This window comes from Equus asinus, chromosome 12, assembly GCF_041296235.1.
Source record: "Equus asinus isolate D_3611 breed Donkey chromosome 12, EquAss-T2T_v2, whole genome shotgun sequence".
Taxonomy (NCBI): domain Eukaryota; kingdom Metazoa; phylum Chordata; class Mammalia; order Perissodactyla; family Equidae; genus Equus; species Equus asinus.
This window is the reverse complement of record NC_091801.1, coordinates 84,762,270-84,769,139: the sequence shown is the minus strand read 5'-3', so window position 1 is coordinate 84,769,139 and position 6,870 is coordinate 84,762,270. Positions and strand designations below refer to the sequence as shown.

Genomic DNA, 6,870 nt, shown 5'->3' with positions numbered 1-6,870 from the left:
GTGGAGGGAACTGGAGCTGCGGGGTTGGGTTTCAGGCCACTCTGCTGGGCCATGAATAATGCAGCTGGCCGAGATTGGAAGGTGACCTCAGCCCAGGGGGTGGGGGGCACCCCCAGAGCCTCCTTTCTGCCCGAGACACCCCACGGCTGGCCAGGACACTGGGGTTCGCAGCTCCGGCCCTACCTGGGAGTTCAGCTGGCTGCCCACCTGTACCCTGGCTTCCCCTGGCCCCAAGCTGGGTGCCCCCCTAGGGTGTGAGTAGGGGAGTGCCATGCAGCTGAGGCAGCAGGGCAGACATAGGGTGGGCTGGGGGTGGGCTGGGGGTGGGCCCCCCCACACACACAGAGGTGGAAGCTTCCCCATGGCTCCCATGGGGCCGTAGCTTGTCCCCTAGAGCACTGAGGAGGGGTTGGGACCCACCAGGCCCTGCTGATGACTGGGATGTGTCCCACTTCGGGACCCCTGGCTCTTCTTCTGACACCTGGTGGAAAGAGTCCACACATGAGCATGAAACTTCCCACCCTGAGGACACAGAGAAGGTCCTAAAAGCTCAGGGGGAGGGGGGCCCAGGTCACATACAAAGAGCAAAATTAGAACGGGGGGGGGGGTGTCTGAAGACAGCAGAGCAGCCCTTCATGGCCAGTGTTCAGCCTGAATTCTGGGCTGGCCCACCTCTGTGGCTGGTGGAATAAGACATTTTAAGGCTTGCAAAGTCCCCAAAGGTTTGGCTTCCGCATGTCCTTCCTGAGGAAGAGAGCAGACAGCAAATGTGAGAGAAAACCAGGAAGGAGGAAGGCATGGGTCCCAGGAGAAGGGAATCCATCCCAAGAGGGAGGCCAGGGAGCAGCCTCAGAATGGGCAGGGTCACCCCAGGACAGGGGACAGGCCAGGGTCACCCCAGGACAGAGGCCAGGCCACAGACAGAAGGTCCAGATGGGAAGCCTGTGAAGCCCCAAGCTTTGCCTTGCTGTCACTGCGTGTGGGACAAGCCACATACGGAAGGGTAAGTGAGCGTCAGGGAGGGAGAGAAGGGGACAGAGAGAGGGAGGGAGAGAGAGGGAGTGAGAGGGAGAGAGAAGGAAAAAGAGAGAGAGGGAGAGAAGCCATCGGATGCCACAGTGTTCAGCTGGGGACAGAATCTATGCTGTCACAGTAAAGAGCAGCCAGAGCAGGTGCTCTGACCACAGCTGGCAGCGAGGAGGCAGTGGGCAGGTGAGGGGTAAGGGTCCAGACTCCTGTGTTGTAGGAGAAAGGCAGGTGAGAATGACTAAAACTGAAAAATCAAGAAAGAGCCACATTCACAGATTATTTAGAAATACGGAGAAAACACTGACAACACCAGATGCCGGAGCGGACGTGGAGCGGCAGGAGCTCCTGGGGTTCGTGGGACTGCAGAATGCACAGCCGCTCTCGGGGATAGTTTGGTGGTTTCTTACAGAATTAACATGTTCTTCCCATATGATCCAGCAGTCATGCTCCTTGGTGTTTACCCAAAGGAGCTGAACACTTGTGCCCACACAGCAACCTGCCCACGGAGGTTCACGGCAGCTTTGTTCACAATCTCCCAAACTTGAGCAACCAAGACGCTGTTCAGTGGGTGATGGACAGATAAACATGGTCCATCCAGACAATGGGATATTATTCAGCCCTAAAAAGAAATGAGCTATGAAGCCATGAAAACACACGGAGTAACCTTAAATGCGTGTTACTAAGTGAAGCCAATCTGAAAAGGCTACATACTCTGCGATTCCAACTCTATGACATTCTGGAAAAGGCAAAACTATGGAGACAGTAAAAAGATCAGGGGCTGCCGGGGGTGCTGGTGGGGGATGAATAGACGGGCACAGGGGACTTTTAGGGCCAGGAAAGTGTTCTGTATGACACTGCACTGGTGGATACGTGTCTATACATTTGTCCAAACCCATAGATCGCAGGACACCAGGAGCAAACCCTGATGTAAACTATGGCCTTTGGTTAATAATACTAATGTATCAATATTGGCTCATCAGTTGTCGCAAAAGTGGCACACTAACCCGAGACGTTGGAAGGGATTGAGGGGGTACATGGAAGCTCTGTACTTTCTGCTCATTTTTCTGTAAATGCAAAACTGCTGGAAAAAAGGCTATTAATTTTATATTTCTATCTGTCTGTCAGTCTATCAACCAAAGGAAACAGCAAAAAGATGTCGGGCAGGGCCAGCCCGGTGGTGCAGGAGTTAAGTTCGCATGCTCCCCTTCGGTGGCCTGAGGTTTGCCGGTTCGGATCCCGGGTGCGGACACGGCACTGTTTGGCAAGCCATGCTGTGGTAGGTGTCCCACATATAAAGTAGAGGAGGATGGGCACGGATGTTAGCTCAGGGCCAGTCTTCCTTAGCAAAAAGAGGAGGATTGGCAGCGGATATTAGCTCAGGACTAATCTTCCTCAAAAAAAAAAAAAAAGGATGTTGGGCTTCACATGGTCTCGCCCCTGCTGGAAGGGATGGAGGGGAAGGAGGATCTCTGAGGGGCTGGGATCTGCCGACCCCAACCTTCCTCCCAGTCCTCAAGTCACAGGTGGGGAAACAGGCAGGTGGTGAGACCTTCTTTGGGGCAGGTGGGGCTGGAGAGGCCCCTCGCTCTTCTCTCTCCATCTCTCCCTGTCTCTGTCTGTCTCTCTTTTTTCTTCTCTCTCTCCACCTCTCTGTCTCTGTCTCTGGCCCCTCTTCCCTCGCTCCCTCTCTCCCCACCTCTGGGCCCTGCTTCCCTGACAAGCTGATCAATTGCTCATCACTGCTCGCGGAGGCTCTAACTCAAGTGTGGCATCTTAATCAGTGCCCGGCTGTCCCAGGCCCATCGACTGCCTGCCTGGCCGACAAATGAGCCCCCTGACCAGCCACCCTTGCCTCCCCTAGGTGAGCGGCCTGGCCGTCTGGTGGCCAGGGGGTGGAGCACTGTGGGGTGGGGGAGCCCAGGGGAAGACCTGAGAGGGCTCCATGAGGGACTGGGACCTGGGTACAGCCCAGGAGGATGCCTCCTGCAGAAGCAGCACCCCATCCACACCCTCCCCCCATCTCGGGCCAGCTCCTTGTCCTTGACATGCTCAGACCTGACCCCCAGACCCCTCCTCTCTCATGCCCCACCTCATCTTCCTTCCAAACACACCAGGACTCCCCTCCTCAGCCCTGCACTGCCCTCCCACCCAGCCGCCTGCGTGTCACACAGCCTCCTCACAGGCCCTGCTTGCTCCTGGCCCCCCAGCCTGCCGTCCACACCCCACCACCATCGGTCAGACAGAGCCTGGCCCAGAACCTGTGACATGTGCCCACGCTCCCCTCTGATGCTGCAGACAGCTTCTGTCTCCAAACCTGTGCATCTGCAGGTCCCTGCCAGGGCTCTCCACACATGTATGCAAGCCCAGGATCCCCACAGAGGGAGAGCCCACTCTGACACTGAGGCTGGGACAGCCCTGTGGGGGCCTTGCTCAGCCCCCTCAGCCAGCTGTGGGTTGGCCTGGAGGCACAGGTGTCCTGGAGACTGTGCACTCACTCGATCTGTCTCCACAGGACCTCAGTGTTCCCTTTTGCTCTGCCTGACTTGGGCGTCTACACTGGCTGTCTACACAGCCAGGTGTCAAGGTAGGCAGCCAGATCTCTCTGCCCCCTTGTCTCCTCTGCCCCCTCCCTGCCCCAGGTGGTGGGTGGGGTGGGATGCTGTCTCCACAGGGGCCTGAGGCCCCTGCAGCTCCTTCCCCTGGAGCGTGATTACACACTGATGCCTGGGGCGATCTTCTGCCCGCCACTCCATCCCTGGGCAGGTGCCCAGTGAGCTTGTGGTCTGCTGTCCCCAGGGCCCCCATCTTCTGGAGCCTATGACCTCTCCTTGCCTGGGTCAGACCCCTGGCCTGTGGGCAGTGCTACTCCCAGCTGGGAGGGAGGATGCCACAGCGGTGGTGGGGTGTAGGGGCGAAACCCAGCTGCTTGCTCTCCTCCCCTATTCCCACAGCCTCTCCCAGGAGAACCCCAGCCAAGCCTGGTAGGCTCAAGGTCAGCGATCTGCTATCGACAGCTTCTGTCCACCCAGGGGCTGGTGGGGGAGGCAAGGGTACTCGGCTCGATAAGGCCCATCTTGTGAGACGATAAATTTGGCCATTGACCCAGCAAGCAGACGTCGATAAAAGAACGGTTAATATAAACATTGTCCTTCCCAAATTAATCCAGGCCGCAGGGGTGGGGGCACAGGGCAAGTGGGAGGGTGAAATATGGAGAAGGCTGAGCGGGGACAGGGATGGGCCAGGCCAGCTCCTCAACTCATGCCCCTCCCGGCTCCAGGCCAGCTGAGTGGCCCCAGGCCCATCCCCGTGCAGCTGGGGCTGCCTTTCCTTCTCTGCTCAGCAGGGTCCTGGGCAGGCGCTTGTCCAGTGCTTGGAGGGCAGCCAGACTTAGCGAATAAAAACCTAAGAGGCCCAGTTACACTCAGATTCCAGATCAACAACAGCAAAACAATTGTTGTGTGGGTATATCCCATGCTCATTTTGAGGAATACTTACACTAAAAAGTACTTGTTGCCTGTGTAAAATGCACATGCTCTGGGGTGTCACATGTTTTATCAGGAGAGCCTGGTGTGAAGGGGGCCCTGGATGGGCAGGAGGGGAGCCTTGTGGCTACAGAGGCTGGCAGGGCCCACGTCGCCCCCCGCCCCTCCCCAAATGATGACCAGCCGTCTACCAGGAGTGCTGGGTGCAGGCGTGGGCGGGCTCTCCATGAACACGGTCCTAGAAGACTATTGTCAGAACTGTGCTCCAGCACCACTGTGACCCGACACCCCTCGGGGGCCCTCACCTGTGTGGCTCCTGCTTCCTCACCCAGAGGCAGGAGGCAGGGTACTGGGGACTGCTTCCTGGGGGGGTGTGGATGTGGGCCCCTTTTGCGCTGGGCCCCTCTGCAGCGGGGCCTTGAGTATCTTGGGGGCTCAGGCCCCTCCGGCAGCTGGGAGTTCCCAGGCCGTGGCAGGGTACTGCCCAGCGAGAGCCCTATAAATAAATAAACTGCGTCATATAAATAAACCACAGCCTGCCGGGCAGTCCTGACCCTGGGGCAGCTGCCATGTGCAGCCAGGCCATCTCCTGCACCCGGGGCCTGCCTGCAGCCTCTGAAGAGTGAAGGAATCAGCAGACATGTCCACCAGCTCCCTTCTCCGTGGCTCAGCACCGCATGGCCAGCAGTGGCTCAGCCCAACGAGGCCAGTGGCTGGACCATGTTCTGGGCCTCTTTGGGTCTAGCTGGCCTCCCATGTATCCTCTAACCCAGGTGACAGGCAAACTGAGGTCCAGAGCCCCAGCAGGGTCAGCCTCAGGCCCCCTCTGGTGGGTGGGCCACGTGGCGTGGGGCTGCCCACCAGCCAGCCCCTGGCTCCCCATAGCCCAGCCATGTGCTCTGGCTGCCAGCCAGGGCTGGGCCGTGGTGCTGGGGGATGGCCATGCTGCTGCTCCTCCTGGCTTGGGGAGCCGGCTCTTTTCGACATGCTCCCCGAGTCCTCCATGAGATCCTTCCCGGACAAAGAGTCCTCTTGGGGGCCCGGGGCAGGGGGCTGCCATCAGAGGCCCTCGGCCCCGACCAAGGTGGAGGGGGCTGCAGACCCCAGGGTCCGTGATTGATGGGGACCTGGGGGCTGCAGCCCCACGCCAAGCTGGGCAGAAGGGGAAGCAGCTGTCAGCACCTAATGGGCTCCGTGACAAATAGGATGGGGGGTGCTGGGGGAGATTCCGATCTGTCCCTGCCCCCCAGCAGGGCCACCAAGGGCAGGGCAGTTCCGGCCCAGCAGGAAGGGTTCAGCATGAGGGGCTGGGGACACACAAGACAGGGCTTTCCCTCCCCCCTACCCCCCAGGGGGTTCCGGTGGCCCTGGTGGGGAGGAGGGGTTGGTGAGATATGAGGGCTGAGGTGGGCCCCTCCCAGCCTCACAGGGGGATGCTGAGCTCAGCGCCCGCTGACCGAGGGCTTTAGGGACCATTAAAAACCCTCTTGGCCGGCCGGCTGCCTGGAGACATCAATTTGCTGCTGGACTGTAGTTACGGCTGCCGCCTCCCTGCCCCCGCGCCTCTTCCAGCAAATCCTCCGCTCTTGGGGTCTCCCCGGGCTTTCCCCCGGCCCCCTATCGCTAGGTGAGGCTTGTCACTTCGACCTGCCTGGCCTGAGCAGGATACCCGCTCTCCTTCAAAATGGCACGGACACACTATGACCCAGAGGAGCCTGGAGGACACGCCACTGAGTGGAAGACGCCAGCCACAGAAGGACCCTTCCTGCAGGATTCCGCTCATGTGGGGTCCCTGGAGCAGTCAAGCTCAGGGAGACGGGAAGGAGGAGGGGCTGCCGGGGCCTGGGGGACGGGGAGGGAGTCCGTGTCAATGGGGACAGAGTTTAAGTTTGGGAAGATGGAAAGTCCTGGATATGGGTGATGGTGAAGGTTGCACAGCCACATGAATGTGCTTAATGCCACCGAACTGTGCACTCAAAAGTAGTGAAGATGGTGAATGTTGTGTTATGTATATTTTACTTCAATAAAATTTTTTAAAAATCTAACTGTCCAGTGTCCCATGCCCACACGGCCTGCTCCTGGGCCCCCATCCGTGGCAGCTGGACTGAGGGAGTGTCCACATGACTGCACCTCACATGTTCCTTCTGGTCCTGACTAGCCAGGTCCTCCGCCCAGCACTCTCACGGGAGGGCTGGCAGTGACAGAGGGGGCCCTGGCGGATGCATGGGGGCACGGAGGGGCCTCCAGGCCAAGCTGGGGCTGTGGCTTCTCAGAGGGTGGCCCTTCCCCAAACTCAGACTCAGGAGGGCTGTCTGGGGCCTCCCGCCAGGGGCGCGGGCATTTTATTCCTGGCACTATT

The 6,870-nt window shown here is 59.2% G+C and overlaps 1 long non-coding RNA gene across 1 annotated transcript; it reads left to right on the top strand.

Moving 5' to 3' along the window:
• Window positions 1-2,169: 2,169 nt before the first annotated feature.
• LOC139039955 (uncharacterized) lies at window positions 2,170-4,115 on the top strand. Its single transcript, XR_011493428.1, has 3 exons — window positions 2,170-2,305; window positions 3,542-3,613; window positions 3,981-4,115. It is a non-coding gene; the product is annotated as an uncharacterized lncRNA (long non-coding RNA).
• The last annotated feature ends 2,755 nt before the right edge of the window (window positions 4,116-6,870 follow it).